Raw genomic sequence first — 21,129 nt, 5'->3', positions numbered from 1 at the left:
ACACTTTAAGAAGGTGAAGAGATGAGAATTGAAGAATATAGACAGGAACGGAGGAGGGAGGAGAGAGGAGAGAGAGTGGGAGAGATGGGAGTTTTGAGAATTTTATTTCTCTCTCAGATATATATACATATATATATATATAGGAAAAGATGTCGTGTGCCCATACGCCCATACACAAATGGCCCAGATTGAATCAGGGTCATTTATTTCGCGATTTGACGCGCACAGTGCCTGATAGTGTTTGAATTTTAAGTTTTTTTCTATAAATCCAAATCACTTGAAATTTCAGGCGTGTGTTCTTCAAAAATAGGAGAATTAATGAAAACTATCAGAAAGAAATTTACATTAAATAAAATGATCAAAATACCCCAAAATATTTCGGGGGATGAATATATATACATATATAGTCACCCCCATATATATAAGCAGTCTTAACATATAAGACTGCTTAGTTAAGACAGTCTTAATATGTTAACATGTAATACGTTATATGTTAAGACTGCTTAATTAATGCATATAATATGATATTATATATATATATATATATATATATATATATATAAGACTGCTTAAGATATAATATATGCTTAATTAAGCATGTATTATATGTTATATGTTAAGACTGCTTAATTATGTATATATATATTATATGTTATATATATATATATATATAACATATAATATATAATATGTTAAGCAGTCTTAACATATAATATGCTTAATTAATATATAACATATATAATATGTTATATGTTTAATTAATTAATTAAGCATATAATTAATTAATTAAACAATAGTTTAATTATATATATGTTAATTATATGTTTAATTAATTCTATGTTTAATTAATTGATTAAATCATATAATTAATTATAATTATAAAACATAAGTATGTCTGGTAGTACTTGAATTTTATGTTTTTTTCTGCAAATTCAAATCACTTGAAATTTTAGATGTGTGTTTTTCTCATCAAGGCGCACCTAATAAAAATATAAAAAAATTATTTGGGAAAAATAAAATGATTAAAATACCCCTTGAATCTTTTCAAGGGTATTTTGATTAATTTATTTCATGTAAAATATTTTTTTGATATTTTTCCAAGATTCAACTATTTTTTATGAATACACGTCTAAAATATCAAGTGATTTGGAATTGTAAAAAAAAACAAAAAAATTCAAACACTACCGGACATCCGTGATCATCAGATCAACGTAGAATCATTCTGGGACATTGGGCTCATATGTTAATATGAGCTAGTGGGCTAATCCCATCTTTTCCCATATATATATATATATATATATATATATATATATATATATATATATATATATATATATATATATATATATATATATATATATATATATATATATAGCTCTGTGATCGTCAGATCGGCCTAGAATCAATCTAGATGTTGGGCTCATATGTTCATACGAGCTAATGGGCTAATCCCATATTTTCCCATATATATATATATATATATATATATATATATATATATATATATATATATATATATACCATAAAAGAAAACATAAAAAATTCAGAAAAAAAAAATTAAAACATTATTCAAAAGCGAAAGAAAAATTTTCCAAAAAATTCTTATAAGATAAACCATCTTTTAAATATAGGGGAAAAAGGAAAATCCCTATCTGTTATAATTGTGGCAAAGTTGGCCATTACAAAAATAAATGTAGGGTTCAAAGAAAAATTAACTCTTTAGAAATAGATGATATTATTAAAAAGCAATTATTTGAGATACTCCAAATTGAGGATGAAACCTCTGATTCCTCTGAATCGGTAGAGGAAATGCTGATTGAGGAAATAAATGATGAGGATATCATTATCAGTAGTTCTGATTCAAACTCTAATAATGAAAATAGTCCAGCGAAAGAAAAATAAAATTGCTAATGTGATTTTACAAGAAATAAAATTGCGAATGTGATTTTACAAGGCAATAATGGATATGAACGGGTTAAGCAACAATACCCTCACCAAAGAAGAAGACCTGATCGTAGAACTCATCGACAAAATATCTGACCCAGAGGCTAAAAAAGAAGCCTTAATCCAGTACATCAATATGTCCAAAGCCCCTTCTAGAAAAACCAAGTCTTCTCTTGTCCCAACAAAAGAAGATTATAATTTTCAGGATATTTTGAAAAGGGTACAAAAGAAAACATATACCGAAAAGGAACCTTTAATATCTGAGCTAAAATATGAAATTAATGAAGTCAGAAATGAATTGATAGCTCTGAAAGCTAGGGTTCAAATCTTAGAATTAACCCAAAATCCTATCAGCGAAGCAATTGAAGAACAAAATATAGAAGAGGAATTTGATAATCTGATCATTGAGTATAATATTCCACTTGAGGTTGAAGACACCTTTCCTAAACCAGAAACCTCCAAAGCTGGAATGCATGCAATAGAAAAGGTCCAAAAGTGTAAATATGTAAACCTTGTAGACAAAATTATAACCCAAAAATGGTTTACAAACATCAAAATCGTAGTTCAAAAGGAATACAACTTCCAAACTACCGCTCTTATAGATTTAGGAAGAGACCAAAATTGCATTAATGAAGGATTAGTACCAACTAAATACTTCAACAAGACTACCCAAATCCTTAAGACTTCAGTTGGCAGCAAAATGCTTATAAACTATAAGCTATCAGATACTGCAGTTTGAAATAATGGTGCTTATTTCATTTACCCATTCATAATGGTAAAAGGTTTAAGTCAACCTATTATTCTAGGGACTCCTTTTTTAAATATGCTCTATCCAATTAAGATTGATGACATAGGGATAGAAGTTAGTATTGAAGGGTATAAGGTTAAATTACCTTTATTGAAAAGCCCAAAGTCCATGAAATCAATAATATTAAAAATAAGATCTCTTCTAAAGAAAAATTTTTGTATTATTTGAAAGAAGATATAAAATACAAAAATATAGAATAAAAATTATCTCTTCCTGATATTCAAAATAAAATAAAATCTCTAAGATTAGATATGGAAAGAAAAATATGTGCCGATAACACCAAATGCTTTAATACGAAGGCAAATACAGATATTGATATATCTCCCCTCCAAACACCAATAAGCACTCAAACTCCTATTGCAAAATCCATATACTTAAAGACAACATATATTCCCTTGCTGATCATAGAAAATGAGCATTAGTCCAAACATCTAACTGAAATAGCTGCTTTATACCTCAGGCAGCATATGCATCCTAATATGGGCGAAAAATGCAGAGAATGGTATGAATGTATCCTGATAGAAATATGATCAGTTTTTATAGTTCATCATTCCAGAAATAATGATAATGAAATAGCATATTCAAAGTTCCAAATAAAAAAAATCATTACTTACAAAGAATGGGGACCAGATCCTTTAAAGCTAAGGATCATGAATACGAAAGGATTTAAAATTAAATCCTACCATTACTATGAATACATAAAGGCTTGGGAAGAAGTCTTTTCATACCAGAATATAAAAAATTCTCATAGCTGGTATATTCAATTCAAAATAATTGAGCCAAATAATTTTCCAAATTGGTTTAAAAATTGGTTCTCCATATGGGGATCCACAAACCAAATACTACCAAAAGAATTACAAATTTCACATGAAAAATTCTTTGAGTATAATAGAAAAAGACTACCACATATGTTTTATGGCCTTATATCAGGTCCCATGGATTTTAAAATGGGAGTATCAGGTCTCAGTAGATGATATGGATAGATGGGATTATATCCTCGAATTACAAAGACAAATACATATCAAATGGTGGGATAGTTACAAAAATAACACCTTAAATCTAGACAAAATCAAAATGAAATCTATACCTTCAATTTCACCCCAACAGATGGATATATCAGAATATGTTGCAATGTTACAGCAACAAAACCCCGAACTATCCAAAGAAGAGCTTCAAAGGAAGCTCTGGCATGCAATAAAAAATAATGAAGAAAAAATGTCAACCTCTACCCAAAGTGAAGACCAAGAAGATTATAGTCTAATGAAATGGTGAAGATTGCCCAGGAATCGAATTTTCTTCAAATTAAAGAAAATTTAGGGGGGACCAAAACGACTCCAAACTATCTAGGACACGTGTCCCAGCCATTGTAACCGCTACCGACAAAAGAGCCACCACTACCGACAAAGCCACCACTACCGAACCAAAGTCACTATCACTATAGCCACTGACAAAATCTTACTATAGCCACCAGCCGACAGCATCTTACTGTAGCCACCATCTGACGGTCCACTGTAGCCACTAGCCGACAGTCCACTATAGCCACCAACCGAAAGAGTCACACTGTCGTGTCGGTGCGGACTTCAAACATCTTCAAATCCGCTTAACTTCAGAGGCTATAAAAGAGGAAGGACTTCGGGCATCCAGAGTTATCCTGAGTTTTCCTAAGTGTGCTCTCTGCTCTATCCAGCCCTCTCTCTAGTTTTCTCTCTTCTCTCTCTGAAGCTCTCTCTGCTCTCTGCAGACCTCTCTGTACAGTCTTCTCTGCTCTCTCTCTGCAACTCTCTACAATACCCTCTCTCTGCAACTCTCTACACTGCTCTCTCTCTCAACTCTCTACAGTACTCTCTCTCTACAACTCTCTACAGTGCTCTCTCTCTACAACTCTCTACAGTGCTCTCTCTCTGCAACTCTCTACAGTGCTCTCTCTCTCTGCAACTCTCTACAGTACTCTCTCTTTGTAAATCTCTACAGTCCTCTCTTTGTATATCTGGTGGCGTATCAGGCCATCCGGTTCTTTTATTTAGTCTTTTCTCTATAAAAGTGTGAGATTGTTATGTGTGACTGTTTTTGGGAAGAAGTTCCTGACTACATCTCGAAGCATGTAAAGGTATTCACCAACTTTTGTATTTGTGAAATGTGAGTTTACTTTTTACATCTTGTATTATGTTGTAACTGTTTCATGTTAATGTTTTACTGTACTTTAATGTTTAATTCCGCTTTATGGCATCAGAGCCAAGTTTATATTACAGTGGTCTAACTGTATCACCAGTAGAAAACTGAACTATTAAATAGAGTTCTGAGAAAAATTTGTAGAAGTAAGTTCAAAGTCGTCATAACCCAAAGATCACTAAGGCCAAGAAGAGCCAGAAAAGTGTATGGACTGTTTCCGGTTGACTTGAACTACAAATGGTAAATTTTATCAGAACTTTATCTAATAGGTCCGCTACTACTAGTAATACACTACGTGTTAATAATAGAGAAGAAATAATAATAGATAACATAGAAAAACAAATCCAAATTTGGAATATACCTAAGGTACCTGTTACCGATGTTTATAATAAAGGAACGCTTGATTTTAAAAGTAGTTTTTCTATTAAAACTATTGAGCAAAATATTTCTGTTATGGAAACTCAGGATAAATTCCAATTATTTTCCCCTAGAGTGATTGAAGATCATAAAAGGAAAGAATACAAATACTTACATATTGGTTTGGTACAAATAGCATTTAAACCATTGACAATAACATAATTAAATAATTCTGTTCTACTCTATCTAAGAGGCAGCAGGCATAAAAGATTCACTAATTCCTTGTTAGGAATAGTAGAATCCAGTTTCTGTGACGGCCCCATTTATTTCAACTGTTTCCAAATTTCTCGGTGGCTTTAATAGATCCTGATCTATTAAAGGTCCTGACCCTAAACCTTTAAACTCAAGGTTTTGATATGGACCAAGGTTCTCAAAATCTAACATTTGTTTACCGAATATGTTACAACGTAATGAATACTTTATGTCCAAATGCTAGGCAAATGGATTCAAAACGACAAACCATATTTTTCCAGACAAACATGGAAAAATCAAATCTTGTCGCATGGACTCAGGTAAAATTACCAGAGAGATGGTCCTTACAAACTGAATATCAAATTAAAAACCCTGAGAACAAAGACCCTAAACAAATAATAAAATATTCTGATGGAAAAATAGAAATTAGATTTCCATCCTCCAGACGAACTACATTAAGAATTGTTGAACCTAGCATTAGGGATCCTCTCAGAAGCTCTACCTCTTCGATCCCACAGTCAGAATATGAAAGATTATCCACTCTTAGGAGAACTATTATCGAAAGACTTAATAGAACTCCAAATCAAGTTCAACAACTAGTTTATAGAGTAGATACTCTAGGTTCTTCTGAAATAGAAGAACAAGAACCAACACCCTCTGATATGGACTTTGATGTGAATGTTATTCAAAAAGAAGAATTTAAGATTGACAAAGAATGGATCAGAAAAGATTTCTACTCTGAAGAAAATAGATTAATAAGAGAATGGTTCTTCAAAGAATTTAAAGAACCACTGAGAGATGCCTTTCATTAGAAATTTAATCGTTTCATGATAAAACATAAGGCAATTGGCAAGTTTTTTAAATGGTTAAAATACATAGCAAAAGACTATGGAATAAAAATTCCAAAATTTGAGGTAAATATGGTCAAAGAATCCTTTCAAACCACCAAAGGGGAAACAATTGAGTCCATTCATCCCCCTGAGACTAGCTTACAGCTTAAAGGAGAAACATTAAGGGAGAAAATTGAAATTAGAGCCTCACCTCTCAAGATAGGACCCAAAGAAAGCGACCATAATATGGCTAAGCTTGATGGAATGCCTCATATTATTGAACAAAGTAATTATACAAATATTTTCCTCCAAACAATAGGAAAGCAGACTACAAGAATAGAAAATGCAGTAAAAAATTAAAACCAACTCCTGAACCCAGAAGTTCTGAAAAACAAAAAGAAGTCTCCTAATTCTTTTCTGCCCGTTATCCTCTGAAATAGAAAGAGGGGCTCCAAGATTATATATATATATATATATATATAGCCAAAAATATCCTTTTTAGATACTAAGTTCTCTATTCTATCGGCTTGTTCTCTTAGGGTTTTAAGATAGATATTAGTGTTATTATTTTATTCTATAATAGATTTAAATTGCAACCTGTGAGCTCAGAATTTTTGGATGAAGTTATTTCTAGACTAGGAAATCTAAAAATAGATGAAAAGGGAAAACCCCTTGAAAAAATTCATGAGACTTCTAATAATATGATTGAAGATATTACTAATGATTGTTTTGAGCAAGACATTGAAATTTTAGAACAGGTTTTTAAGCAAGCTATGAATAAGCCTGTTGAGATCAATAAAGTTGGTTCTGGAATTAAAACGAGGCCAAGAGCCCCTACAAAAATGTATTATCCAAGGCCGTCTCATGTTGACATTCAACATGAAGAAGACAGTTGCAGGTTTTGAGATCCAAATACTGCAACTAGCATAAAAGGTTTTTGGGATCCCTAAAATATATTGCAAACTATTACTATTGACTTCATACTTCAATTCATCCATGGTAGTATCTCGGGAAGTTCCTCCTGATTTTTCCTTTTGTTTTAACAAGCTTATGATATTTTTAAAATCATAAGTAGGTTTAGTATAAAAATCTTTTTGTTCAAGCCTTTCCTCATTGGGTTATAATTTAGACATATAAGTGAGTAAAGCTTCTCTTTTAACAATAGGATCTTCTATCTTGTCAATAATATCAAGAATCATATTTTCTTCTTGGGTTAAAGTGTTTATTTCTAACCTGTTCATAAGACAGATTGATTTATAATAATCACATTGGCAATCATTGTTATTCTCCAATTCTTCCTCACTATAGGAGCTAGAGTCGTCTATGATATTTATAGATTCTCCATATTATGTGTCTGACTCCTCATCGTAGGTTAAAACGACCTGACAGAGCTGCCTTTTAAGGCCTTCATCAATGTTTAGGTTATTTATTTTCCTTTTAGTTCTGCATTATTAGCCAAATGGCCAAATCTGCCACACTTTCTACAAATAATAGGTTTCCTTTTAAACCTAGGGGATTTATCCCTTCCTTCCTCCGCTACAGGCTTTTTCTTTTTTAGAAAATTTCTTTTAAATTTTATAGATTTATTTTTATTCGCTTTAAAAGATCTTTTATCAGTATGGGTCTTCCCGAGTTTAATTTTATTGATTCAAAACCAAATTGTTTGCAAAAGTTTTTTTCACCTAGTCAGATTTTGTTTTTTCAATTGTTTTCGAAGCTTAAGAGCAGTATAAATTTCTAAACCTGTAGCTCAAACTTCAACAGATAATTTTCCAAGAGTATAAAGGTCATAATTTAATTTTCCATTATTTTTAGCTTTTAATTTATTTTTTACCCTTTTCCGCAAATAATCTTGGAAGGCCAACGATAAATTGACCTTTCCAATAACCAGCTCTACAGTCTTCAATTGTAAGAAGTCTAGAAGTAAATGTATCCTTATACCATTTGTAATGAGAAAGGGTAGAACATCTAAGATTTTGCAAAAGGTCTGACTGTCTTTGAGTCAGAATGCTGGTATTTCCTATAAAATGTTGAGCAATAGTATAAGTAAGAGTATTTACACATTCATCTTCAGTAACTTGAACATTTTGTATTTGATCTGATTGAATTGCTCTAGTAGTGTTATACTGCTTTTCAGCAGTCAAAATGTAATTTTTTTTTGTTTCGGTAAGATAAGTGTCCCACCACTCTCTCAACATGTAATTCCTACTATAATTGTTATAGCCACTTCTGGATCTTGATTTCAATTATTTATGCTAGCAGTAGCATACATCATCATGTGTCTAAGCAAGGTAAGCATTTGATATTTACTCAAGGTATTCAGATTCTATTCTACTATGGCCTTACCATCATACATAACTGATCCCATTCATGTTGAATGTCAACAGGAGACAGCCTTGGATAATACATCTTTGTAGCGGCTGTTGGCTTAGTTTTAATTCTATAACCAACTTTATTGATCTCAACAAACTTATTCATAGCTTGCTTAAAATCTTGTTCTAAACTTTCAATGTCTTGCTCAGAACAGTCGTTGGTAATATCTTCAATCATATTATTAGAAGTCTCGGGAATTTTTTCAAGGGGTTTTCCCTTTTCATCTATTTTTAGATTTCCTAGTCTAGAAATAACTTCATCCATAAATTATGAGCTCACAGGTTGCAATTTAAATCTATTTTTAGGTAATTCGAGTGAGGGTTAAACACTAAATGAGAGGTAGTTTTAACCTGGGCTGGTATAGGTTTGGATGATGAAGGTTTATCTCAAAAATTATCCTTTTTAGATACTAAGTTCTCTATTCTGTCGATTTGTTCTCCTAGGGTTTTAAGATAGAGAGTAGTGTAATTATTTTGTTCTATAATAAATTTAAACCCTTCCATATTAGGGTTATTAGAAGTTTTTTTATAAGGGGCAGCAATAGTCCCTTTGGCATCCAGAATAATGTCTTCTGAAGGATGTCTTGATTTTATCTCTCTTTTGATGGTTTGTAAGTGTTGTACAAAGAATTTAGTGTGTTAACCTCAAGAGAATTTTTAACATACTTCTTGTTTATATATTCAAATGAAAAGGTTAACTTATGTCTTTTGACAAACCTTTCTCCAAACCACCTGAAGAAGAACATGTTTCCTTGAACTTTTTCCATGGCTTCTATATATTTTTCTTTAATGTATTGTGGTGACCTCTCAGTTCCTTTGTTTAGGAACCATTCTCTAATTTCTTTATTATGATCTGAGTTAAAATCAACTTCAATTTTGTCATAATTTACTTGAAATGTTTTAACCTCAATGACATTAACGTTTTGGGGATCATATTCGACATCAGAAAATGTTAGTCCTGGTGATTCAGGTCTGGAGTTAATGTCATTGAGGTTAACTCCAACATTTTCTGGTGTCGAATATGATCCCCAAAAAGTTAATGTCATTGAGGTTAAAACATTTCTAATAAATTATGAAAAAATTAAAGCTGATTTTAACTCAGATCATAATACAAAAATTAGAGAATGGTTCCTAAACAAAGGAACTGAGAGGTCACGACAATACATTAAAAATAAATATATAGAAGCCATAGAAAAAGTTCAAGGAAACATGTTCTTCTTCAGGTGGTTTGGAGAAAGGTTTGTCAAAAGACATAAATTAACCTTTCCATTTGATTATATAAACAAGAAATATATTAAAAAATCTCCTGAGGTGTTAACACACTGAATTCTTTGTACAACACTTACAAAACATCAAAAGGAGAGATAAAATCAAAACATCCTCCAGAAAACATTATTCTGGATGTCAAAGGGTCTATTGTTGCCCCTCATAAAAAAATTTCTAATAACTCTAATATGGAAGGGTTTAAATCTATTATAGAACAAAAATTATTACACTAATCTCTATCTTAAAACCCTAGGAGAACAAGCTGATAGAATAGAGAACTTAGTATATAAAAAGGATAATTTTGGAGATAAACCCTCATCATCCAAACGTATAACAGCCCAGGTTAAAACTACTTCTCCTTTGGTGTTTAAACCCTCACTCGAATTACCTAAAAATAGATTTAAATTGCAACCTGTGAGCTCATAATTTTTGGATGAAGTTATTTCTAGACTAGGAAATCTAAAATAGATGAAAAGGGAAAACCCCTTGAAAAAATTCCTGAGACTTCTAATAATATGATTGAAGATATTGCCGACAACTGTTCTGAGCAAGACATTGAAAGTTTAGAACAAGATTTTAAGCAAGCTATGAATAAGTTTGTTGAGATCAATAAAGTTGGTTATAGAATTAAAACTAAGCCAACAGCTGCACAAAGATGTATTATCCAAGGCTGTCTCCTGTTGACATTCAACATGAAGAAGACATCTGAATGGGATCAGTTATGTATGATGGTAAGGCAATAGTAGAATAGAATCTGGATACCCTGAGTAAATATCAAATGCTTACCCTGCTTAGACACATGATGATGAATGCTACTGCTAGCATAAATAATTGAAATCAAGATCCAGAAGTGGCTATAACAATTATAGTAGGATTTACAGGATAGTTGAGAAGCTGGTGGGACAATTATCTTACTGAAACAGAAAAAAATTACATTTTGACTGCTAAAAGCAGTATAACACTACTAGAACAATACAACCAGATCAACTACAAATTGTTCAGGTTATTGAAGATAAATGTGTAAATACTCTTATTTATACTATTGCTCTACATTTCATACGAAATATCAGCATTCTGACTCAAAGACAGTCAAACCTTTAGCAAAATCTTAGATGTCCTACCCTTTCTCATTGCAAATGGTATAATTATATATTTACTTCTAGACTTCTTACAGTTGAAGACTATAGAGCTTGTTATTGGAATGGTCAAGTTATCACTGTCCTTCTAAGATTATTTACTGGAAAGGTAAAAAATAAATTAAAAGCTAAAAATAATGAAGAATTAAATTATGTCCTTTATACTCTTGGAGAATTATCTGCTGAAGTTTGTGCTAGAGGTTTAGAAATTAGTACTGATCTTAACCTTCGAAAACAATTGGAAAAACAAAATCAATTAAAGAAAAAAGAAAAGTTCCTATTCTCCTTGAAAGAAGAAATAAATTATAAAACAATCTAGAAAAGATTAAAATCCCAGAATATTCAAAATGAAATAAAAATATTTTAAGAAAAGCTAGAAAAAGAAGTTTGTGCTGAAATTCCTAATGCCTTCTGGAACAGAAATCAACACATGGTAGAATTGCCTTACGAACCAGAATTTAATGAGAGACTAATTCCAACAAAGTCTAGACTTATTCAGATGAATAGCAGATTATTGGAAATTTGCAAAAAAGAGATACAAGATTTATTAAATAAGAATCGCATAAGAAAATCATACTCCCCATGGAGTTGTCCAGCCTTCTATGTAGAGAAAGCGGTTGAAATAGAAAGAGGAGTTCCTAGATTAGTAATAAATTATACACCATTAAATAAAGCTTTAAGGTGGATATGATATCCGATCCCTAACAAAATAGATTTACTCAACAGATTGTTTAAAGCAACTGTATTCGTAAAATTTGATATGAAATCAGGTTATTGGCAGATACAAATAGCAAAAAAGGGTAAATACAAAACTGCATTTACTGTACTATTTGGGTATTATGAATGGAATGTCATATCATTTGGACTCAAGAATGCGCCATCTGAATTTCAGAATATTATGAATGAAATATTTAATCCATATACGATTATTACAATTGTTTATATTGATGATGTCCTTATATTCTCTGAATCTATAGAACAACATTGGAAACATTTACATATTTTTCATAAAATAATTACGCAAGCAGGATTAGTAGTTTTAGCTAGAAAGATCAAACTTTTTCATACTAATATTAGATTTTTTTAGACACAATATCTCCCAAGGCAAACAACTACCTTATTTAGTAATTGCCGATCCGAAAGCTTTAAAAATTATTGAAACAGATGCTTCAGAACTCGGTTATGGCGAAATCCTCAAACAAAGGTTTCAACCTACTGAAAACGAAAAATTGGCAAGGTACACTTCAAGGATTTGGAACCCTGCACAACAAAATTATTCAACTATAAAAAAGGAAATGCTTTCAATAATAAAATATGTTACAAAATTTGAAAGTGATACTTTGAATCAAGAATTCTTGATAAGGGTAAATTGTAAAGCTACCAAAGACATTTTGGAAAAATATTTTAAAAATATAGCATCTAAGCAGATCTTTGCCTGATGGCAAGCCATTCTTTCTCGCTTTGATTTTACCATAGAATATATAAAAGGGGAGTCAAACTCCTTGCCTGACTTTTTGACTTGTGAGTTTTTATAGGGATACTCAAAGAAAGATAGAAGCCAATGCCTCTAGTAATAGCAGCTTTAATAGACCTTCTCTTAAAAATACGGAGGTAAATGAAAAAACTGAAAGTTCGAAAAATAAAACACCCTATAATGAAAAAGCATTATTTCCAATAATCGTTATTGAAAAAGAACATGCACCCTGAAACAGGGCACAAAACTCGAGAGTATTATGAAAAATATAGACTGAAACAGAGTCAATAAGAATTTTGCATTACAATTAGAATAGTCAAATTATTGGATATTCAAGTTTTTAGATCTTAAAGATCATTACATTCGAACAATGGGGTCTTGATTCCCTAGGGCATAAATACTTATCAGGAGCCTTAAAAGTCAAGGCTTATAATTACTAGGACTACATAAAAGCATGGGATGTTGTCCTATTATTCCAAAATTCTATGAGGACACATAGTTAGTTTTTATAATTTAGATTAAACACTAAAATAAGTGTATTTTTCCAATGGTTTAAAAGGTGGATATTGATGTGGGATCCTACTCCAGATATCTACCCAAAAAACTTAATAGAATCATATGAGCTCTACCAAGCCTCTGATAGAGGAATAAATGAGGTGGACTTATGCATGCATTTTACAGCAATCTATGAGATCCCCTGGATCCTAACATGGGAATATTTCATAACCCCTAATAATAATGAATTGAACTATCTTCCTTATTTGGAAAGGAGAATTATGATAAAATGGTGGGATTCTTTCAATGATAATTATCTCCAACCACAAAATATAACAATAGAAAAGCTTAAACAAGCTAATAGGGAAATCCCACATCCTAAGAAGATTGAAGACTACCTTAAGCTCTTAAAAGAGTATAATCTAGAATTATCCAATAAGGAAATCAAAAGACAAATATTATTAGCTCTAAACGATGAAGAGCTTGACGATATGTCCATATCCTCCTCAAAAGACAAGGAGGAACACCATGCTGAAGACCATGCTGAAGACCATGCTGAAGACAATGGAGATGACTTATATGGAATACTCACTTCCATCATAAATCCTTAATGGGCTGACCCGACTCCAAAAAATCCAGGAAACGAAGGTCCAATAAAATGACATACGCATGACGATACTCTCCACCGACAAGGGCAAAACTGTAGCAATTTATGTAGAAGACATGACAAGACCACTGTAGCAAGTACAATAATGAAAAGCACTATAGTGTTGGCAAGGTTACTATAGCAAGGACAATAATTGAAGGTCACTGTAGTGTCGACAAGGTTACTATAAAAAGGACAATAATTGAAGATTGTTGAGTCACATCATCCTCGGGACTCCAAAATAAAATTTTGAAGTCCAATCTATTGTCTATAAATAGGGAGGAAAGCTTTATTCTCAGGCATTGAAAAGTTTACGAAGTTTTCTTTCTGCAAGTTTGGTATTAGTCTCTAGTTCTAAGTTTCTGATTCCAGTATCTCATCTAGTAACTTTTGAGAGTCTTGTATCTGAGAAAACCCTGTAATTAAAGTATTGTACATGTGTGATTGCTTCTTGAAGTAAGTTCCAGACTACAATCCTGAACAACTGAAGCTATTTACTAGCTTTTGCAACTGTGAAATGTGTGTTTGGTTATGTAAGTAAAGTTTGTAGTTTGTATCAAAACTATAAGAGTCTCTTATGTAATAATTTTTCACTTGTCTATTTCATTACTATTTTGTTGCATGCTTGTTGTCATATTATTGTTCTTAGGAGTAATTTTATTGAGATATTAAACTCTAGAAATAAATTAAAACTCTGAAATTAATGGTATCAAAGCCAAATTACACTATCTAGTTTTATTCCTAAAATTTTGGCCTTTCCAAAGTAAGTAAACTATTAAAGTCGTAAGTGACAGTACGCCTTATCCTGTGGAACCCTAAGTCGTGGTTGAGCACGAACGCACAAAGAGTAAGTCGCCAATGCTATTTTCCCATTGACAGGGAAATCGGAAATAAGTAACTGCCACTCGAGTTTTGTACTCTGTTTCAGGATGCATGTTATCTATAAGATAAGCTTCTGCCACTTGATTTGGCTCTTTTAGAGCATATTCTTTTTCAATAACGATTATTGGTAATAATGCTTTTTCAATATAGGGTGTTCCATTTTTAGAACTTTCAGTTTTTTCATTTACCTCTTTATTTTTAGGAGAAGGTCTATTAAAGTTGTTACTACTAGAGACATTGGCTTCCATCTTTCTTCGAGTATCCCTGTAAAATCTCACGAGCCAAAAAGTCAGGCAAAGAGGTTAACTCCCTTTTTATATATTCTATAGTAAAATCAAAGTGAGAAAGAATGGCTTTCCATCTGGCAAAGATCTGCTTAGATGCTATATTTTTAACATCTTTTTCCAAAATGTCTTTGGCAGCCTTACCGTCTACCCTTATCAAGAATTCTTGATTCAAAATATCGCTTTCAAATTTTGTAACACATTTTACTATTGAAAGGATTTCCTTTTTCATAGTTGAATAATTTTGTTGTGCAGGGTTTCAAATCCCTGAAGTGTGCATTACCAATTTTTCTTTTTCAGTACGTTGAAACCTTTGTTTGAGGATTCCGCGATAACCGAGTTCTGAAGCATACGTTTCAATAATTTTAAAAGCTTTTGGATGGGCAATTACTAAACACGGTAGTTGTTTGGCTTTGGCTTTAATATATATATATATATATATATATATATATATATATATATATATATATATATATATATATATATATATATACATGATCTTAAGAGGAATAGTTACAAGTGGCTACAATGTTATATACTTAATCTCTTATGGGCATTTTCATAAATTTCCCAAATAATAAAGTTTGTACCTGCCCATCGTATCACCCTGTTTCCTCATCTGCAACAAAGGAAGTCCCAAATCAACAATCATGAACGTAAACCTATATCAAGAAACTGGCTACAATGTTATATACTGAATCTCTTGTGGGCATTTTCATAAATTTCCCAAATAATAAAGTTTGTACCTGCCCATCATATCACCCTGTTTCCTCATCTGCAATAAAGGAAGTCCCAAATCAACAATCATGAACGTAAACCTATATCAAGAAACTGGCTACAATGCTATATACTTAATCTCTTATGGGCATTTTCATAAATTTCCCAAATAATAAAGTTTGTACCTACCCATCGTATCACCCTGTTTCCTCATCTGCAACAAAAGAAGTCCCAAATCAACAATCATGAAGGTAAACCTATATCAAGAAACTGATAAAAAGGAGGAATCACATTCTACAGTACAGAGAGAAAACCAAGAGGAGAAAGTTTACATATTAGTAGAAACAATACACTTCAAAGAAAAATGGAAAGAAAGGGGAGAGGATAGAGTGAATATGAAGTTCAAATTGGATTCCATCGAGAAATAGAATTTGGAAAGTCCACAATTCCACATGATGCAAACAATGGGAGAGTTCCTTTGCCATCACAAAAAACCCAACATGCTAGAAACCATGAAATAATAGTTAAGTTTGATAAACAAAAAAAAAATCTACACACTAGAGAGAAACAATCCCAAGAGAGAGAAGCATCATACATCACCAGAAGAAGCTCACATCATGGGAATAATGTGTGTCTGTCAGAGAGGGAGAAAAAGAGAGAGATTACACTCCATTGTGGCACTAAGCATTCAAACCCAGATTATTGTGGTAAAGCATTGCCCCGAAGCGAGCCATAGGCCACCCGAGGAGTACTACAAACCCCAAGCCAACTGCTTCCAGCCTTAGCCCGTAGTGCCCAATATCGTCAGCCGCCCACGAGAAAAGTGTAGAGCTGGCCAAAGCCTTGTACTCCCTCACTGGTTGCTGCTCTAAAGGAACAGGACAATCCCAATTCTCACTCTTCTTTTGATTTTGGTTTTGGCCTCCATTAGAGCTGAGGTATTGGTCTCCATTGGAGGCCTTTGGGCTTGTTACTGAGCGGCGGAGTGGTGGTAGTGTTGTGGATGAGAAGAGCGGTAGGTGAATACGAACGGTGGGAAAAGGAGGAGAGAAGCCATTTTCCACGTCCTCTGTTTAACTTGAAGCACACAATTCGTGCATGTATAAAAGGACTAGTTTTAAATCTTTTGAAATCCATATTTTCCTCATGGCCATGCATATTGATGTCGAGATGATGAGGATATTTGAGCATCAAAACATTCGAAATTTTTTAGGTGGGTTCTGATGGTTTAGAGCCTCAACTCTAAAAACTTTTTATATAGGCGGTTTGTATAGTGCCTAGACTCTAAACAATCAAATTAGAGCCTACCTTCAAATAGCATCAAGAAATGCAGTTTCAATACTGAAAATTATTGTGATAGCCTTAAAATATATTTTCATCTGTATTTGTAAGGTTTAAAGCTTCAAAAATAGTGTAGATCGATAGTTCTATGAAGCCTTGGAAATCTTGAAAATTGACAGTCCAAAAATACGTTACAAAATACACTATTTAACTTGAAATCCATTTTTTTCTCATGTCCATGCATCTTGATGTTGAGATGATCAATATGAGTATATTTCGACATCAAAACGACCTCTTCTAGTGAAATTTTTGAGGTAGGCTCTAATTTGATTGTTTAGAGCCTCGGCTCTGTGTAGTTTGTACAAGGCTGAGGTCCTAAGCAATCAAAGTAAGGCACTCATTCGAATAATGTCTAGAGATATTATTTCAGTACTGAAAATCTTTGTGTTGGCCAGAAAATATGTTTTCGTCTCGAACTATAAAATTTAAAGCTTCAAAAACAGTGTGGATCGAGCAAATCTATGAATACTTGAAAATCTTGAAAAGCAACGGTTCAAAAAATGCATTATAAGATGCATTATTTCCAAGACTTGAAATTCATTTTTTCTCATGTCCATGCATCGTGAGATTAAGATGATCTATTTGAGGATTTTTGGCATCAAAACAACCTCTTATAGTGAATTTTTGAGGTGCATCTTTGATTGTTTAGGACATCACCCTTGTACAAACCTTTTCCTTTATACATTGAATTTCTACAAAAATGATTAACAATCAACCACAATCAATTCTTGATCATCTAACGGTCCTCCCTCCTACATGCGGGTGGGCGTAAAGAGGGAGTTTTACGTATCTATCTCGAGTAGCATTCAACATATTTCTATTATCAAATGAGAGAAATAAAAATTTAATGGAATTTGACAATCAACTGCTCTTAAAGGTCTAGATGTTTTACCAACATGCACCTCATAACCTATTTTAAATTTGTTGGGATTGTATAAATAAGACCATTTACCTCTGATACGAGGTCAAAATAAATAAATAAACATCTGATGTGAAATTTGATAGCTTGGGTGTCACAAAGTTTGAAAAAAATTATTTTGAAGTTTGGGCTTGGTCAATGGAATAAATGCATCCATCTATTTTCACATCCAATGGTCATGATTAATTGTGACCACCTTATACCAAAGATAAATGGCCTCATTATATACTGTTCCAATTTTTTGTCACTTGGCGAACTTAAATTTGAAAAGTTATAACTAGATTAGAGCCTTTCTAAAATATTGATTTAAAACCCTATTTGTAGTTCTGGTTATTTAATTCGTATGGTAGAGGTAAAACTCTCGACAGAAATATAATTAACTTCACCCAAACTTGATCCTTCAGCAAACAAGTCTTATCTTTCTTAATAAGAAAAGGGATTGTCTACAAAGAGACCATTTACCTTTTGATCAAGATAAATGCTCGTATTTAAATACAGTCCTTTCCCAAATATCTATCTTAGAGATGGATTTAGGATCTAAAATAAATACTAAGCCAGTCTAGAGGCATTTCTGCTTAGAACTATGAATTCTAAAAAAAATAGTGCACATTTGGTAATATGAGAAGATTTAAAATGAATGGTCCAAAAACAAAATTAAGCCTTGTAATACAATTTATACTATTCATGATCTTGGTGGTTGAATCTTGTAAAATCTAAGTCTGAAATCTATATCTAAGATGGATTATTGAAGAAGACCTCAAATGTACGTGAACCCTATCTTTGAATTGATATTTACTTGAACTAGCATGATGGGGTGCAATCTTCACTATTATTCTTGGAGACAACATCAAGAGTTTTCCAAGAAGCAGGGGTTGAAATTCGCCATCTCTTAGTCAAAGATGAGCTTGAACTTGGTGTTTTCAGAACCCCAAATTTTGCATATGCAATCTGTCATCCCAGTTAGGGGTGGCAATGGACCCGGACCCAACCTGAGACCCACCGGGTACAACCCGAAAATTTTCGGGTATGGGTCTGGGTACTAGTGGACCCACCCCATTTGGATTTGGAACCCGAAGTCGTTACATTAAATATAGTACCCAAAGTTATTAAGTATAATACCCCAAGTCATAATGCATGTCTCATACCTAAAGTTATTATACAAAGTTATCATCTTAAGTATTATTATGTTAAAAATAAGGAAATTATCGCTAATATATCCATATTTTAAGAAAATTTTAAAAAAACAAACCCAACTTTCCAAAACCTCGCCCACACTATTTTTCACGAATTTTAACTTTTTTTATACGAAATCTTCCTTTACGATAGTCTTTGTACCGTAAAAAGCATTACGGTATTAAGAGTACCGTAATGAGCATTACAGTATTGTTAGTACCGTAATGCTCTTTAAATGCTTTACGGTCATAAGAAAACTGAAGTGGAGTTTAATATCATTACGGTACTAAGAGTACCGTAATGCTCTTGTGGAGATGTCCATGACATCGCTGCTTGAAAGAAGTGCCCATGCGAGGGGTGTCTTCATGGAGGCATCGTAAAGAGAGAGTACGGATGGGTCCTTTTATACCAACAATTATACATTTTTTCTACTAAACAACTGCCGCTTCGTTGCCCCAATGTGCTGATTTCATTACTGGTCCGCAGCTAAATGTGATGGGGAGTCCAGGGAATCCCTAGAGATCGATGCTTGCAGAAGCAATGGATAAGTTGGTGAAAATGGCCCAAGCTTTTGAACGTTTGTGGATTCCAAGCTTTGAAGGTGGGAGCGAGACCCTCAGTTATGAGGAGTATTTGCAAGTCTTCCCCAGGTGCATTGGGCTTAGAGGTCTTGGTTATGTGTCTAAGGTAACAAGGGAGATGGGCAATGTCATCATCAATAGCCTCGCTCTCGTTGAAACTCTCATAGATGCGGTGAGCCAGTTGAATTTGATTTTTACCCTCTTGAACTGTCCTATAATGCTTCATCTAAAAACTTATTTTGTTGGTTGATGTTTCTACATTGGTTTACAACTGATTCTCTATATTAGTGCCCGAGTGGGCAATGATTCCGAGAATCTGAAGAGAAAAAGTAGAATTGTGCAGTGTTAGTAGAGAAAATGTAGAATTGTTGGTGCAAAAGAACTCATCCCTACTCTCTCTCTACGATGCCTTCATGAAAACACCCCTCGCATGAGCACTTCTTTCAAGCAGTTTTGTCATGAAACATCTCCATACCAAAAAAAGCATTACAATACTCTTAGTACCGTAATGATATTCAACTCCATTACAGTTTTTTTATGACCGTAAAACATTTAAAGTGCATTATGGTACTAACAATTCGTAATGCTCATTACGGTACTCTTAATATCGTAATGCTCATTACAGTACTCTGAATACCGCAATGTTTTTTACGGTATAAAGACTGTAAAAGGTAGTTTCATCCAAAAAAAACCAAAATTCGTGAAAAATAGTATGGACGAAGTTTTGAAAAGTTAAGATTTTTTTTTCAATTTTCTTAAAATATGGGTATATTAACGATAATTTCCCTTAAACATATAAGGCACTTTATGTTTTTTTTACCCAAACACTACTTCCTAAAATCCCCAAATCGCCATTACGGCTCCTCTCATCCTCAGCTGATCTGCAACAGCATCCTCTCTCATTCTTTGAGCTCTCTCCCTTTCTCTATTCGAAGCTTTGACTATGCGCTCTCTCCCTCTCTCTGTTTAAAGTCCAGCCACTGCCAGGCAGCCGCAGCTCTCTGAGGACTCTGAGTAGGCATTGAGAGAGAAAGGAGACAGGGAAGTATCTCTGATTTCTAGGGTTTGTGCTATAGTTCCCTGCACCTACGGTTCTTGGAAACCCCAATTTGTAAAATTCCTCATCCTAAACACGTAAATTATTGTCTGATCCATCTTCCCCTCGTTATCTCCTCTTTAATAGTGCCAATTTTAAGCCAATCTGTGCATGTTTTCTTGCTGTTAGAATTTTGATTTTGGTTTTTTCTCCAATATTATGGCTTATTTGTTTTTTTTTTTTCTAATATTTTTTATATGTGAATGCTTAGTGTATGGAAGAATTCACCTTTTTTTTTACCTGAAATGTTTCAAGCTCCACCAGAAGTTGACCGAATGTTGCTCAGAATTGGATGCTTGTTTGGGTAAAATTTTGTAGGGGTTTTGTTGAGCAGAACTACTGTTTAACTCTTCTAAAATACAACAAAATTTACTTAATCAAATACTA

This window comes from Amborella trichopoda, chromosome 9, assembly GCF_054954075.1.
Source record: "Amborella trichopoda isolate Santa Cruz 75 chromosome 9, AtrichopodaSantaCruz75HAP2 v2.0, whole genome shotgun sequence".
Taxonomy (NCBI): Eukaryota; Viridiplantae; Streptophyta; class Magnoliopsida; order Amborellales; family Amborellaceae; genus Amborella; species Amborella trichopoda.
This window is presented reverse-complemented; position numbering follows the sequence as displayed.